Genomic DNA, 2,017 nt, shown 5'->3' with positions numbered 1-2,017 from the left:
TCTTTGTTCTCGCGAGTTTACGGCGAGGAGAGAGACGCGAAGTTGGCCATTCATCTTGTCTCCTAATTCCCCGCGTATAGCATTCTCCACTTCTGGGGCCGTAATTAGGCAGTCCATGCCCAGAACTTCTAGACGTAAACGTCTAATAAGAATACGGGCGTCTCCAAGCTGGCCAATGGCAGTGCACACATTTTCCTTAAATGCTGATTGGTCGCCACAGCGCTCCATTTCGATGAGCACGCCGCCTTCGCGGGTTTTCCGAACAGATCGAATTACGGTCTTCGTCTTCTCGGGTTGGAGCTTACCACGTATCGTTCCCAGCACCTCTGCATGGGTTTTGCCTTCAGCTAGCTTAATGATTAATTTGGCGAGACTCTTCTTTTTTCTCACCCTCTTCTTTTTTTTGCGGCTCTTCGCCTCGCCCTTATTGACCAAGGGTTCACCTGGTGCTGGCCCTGGCTTGGGCTCTCTGCTTTTTCCAACCGTTTTCCATTGATTATCTGGTACGGTTTTCTGTGCGTTATTATCTTTATTTCCATTATTATTATTACCGTTATTAATAATAATCTTATTACTACTACTATTATTATAGTTAGTGTTCTTTTTCTTTTTCGGCTCGCCTGTAGGGGAGTCGGATCGAGTTCGACCTCTCTTTTGCGAGCCAGGGCCAGCCTCCCGCAGCTCGGAAAGGGTAGACCCCTTCCGGCGTTGCTCTCGGAGGTAGCTTAATATATTTAAGCTCTCCTCGATTTGGGCCATACCCGTTTTTATGTCCATGGACACATTCTTCTGCTTAGAGACAGCACTCTGCATCTTTTTCAAGACGAGCCGAATCTGGGCCAATTGCTCATCTTCATTGCCTTCGCAAGTTCCCAAGCTTGCGGTGACATGCTTGCCGCTGTTTGCAGCAGTCGTCGTTTGAAGACGACTATCCCGGCTGCCGGGAGTTACCGTTTGGAAAGGTGTAGCCTTCTGCGCCACGTCGGCGGCTTTCTCCGTGCTCGTGGTGCCGGCATTTGCCTGCAGAAGAGTTTGTGGCGGGGAGCGCACAACTCTACTGCTCTTCCTGAATGCGCTGCATTCTTCCTCCATAACATCGACGATGGTTTCATTTGTTTGTTTTATTTTATTCATTTCCAATCAATTGGGTCTCCGCTTCAAGCCACTATCTCCACACGTAGCACAGTCGCTTTTAAGTGTCGCGAACTTCATTCTCTCAAAGGAGCAGGCCATCGCGAGGGTTGACACAAGTCCTTATGGGATATTGTGCTCAGAGCCAAGACAGCGCAAAACCAGGAGTAAATCTCAACTAGACCTGTGCGCCCAACTAAATGGCGACGTGTATTTAACGTACTTGAAGACCTGGCAGGGTTTTAACAAGACGGAGGCGATTGCAGCATTAGCCCACCAGCCATTTCTGTGAGGTGTCACCTTCACATACTAAAGTGGCGGAATACTGCTCTCGCCAGCCCAATATCGAACTAATCGTATACATGCTCCCGTATGCCATGAACAGGATCTAACTGGTCTCAATCCTGGGATGCTTTTTGGGAGGCGGCATCTGTTCGCCCGGACACAGGAGATTCATCAAGCATTTCTGATCTTTTAAATCAGGCCCTCGTCTGCTGCCGCTCTTGGTCTGGGACTGCTTATTGGTTATTCGCAGATAACCTACCGGAGTAGGCCGTTCACGATCCGCCCTGTGTGACTCCGGTAAGGTCCTGAGCTTAGCACTTACCATTAGTTATTTAATAATAAATATAAATAATAAAATAATTTTTTTTTAAAAGATAACTTTTTATTTTATTTTTGTTAATATAATTAAATATGATAGGGGGTCTGTTTATGTGCAGGGAGGAAATACTAATTGATTTTATTTAAATATAAATTAATTTTTATACAACATTGTTAAAGTTTTATTATTTAAATAATAAAATGTTTTAGATTATAATTTATTATTAATTATTTATTAATAAATATAAATAAAAAAGAAAATTTTATTTAAAAATATAAATTT

The sequence above is a fragment of the Rhagoletis pomonella genome, unplaced genomic scaffold (genome assembly GCF_013731165.1).
Source record: "Rhagoletis pomonella isolate Grant_MI unplaced genomic scaffold, Rhpom_1.0 Rhpom_scaffold_00008, whole genome shotgun sequence".
Lineage (NCBI taxonomy): Eukaryota > Metazoa > Arthropoda > Insecta > Diptera > Tephritidae > Rhagoletis > Rhagoletis pomonella.
This window is presented reverse-complemented; position numbering follows the sequence as displayed.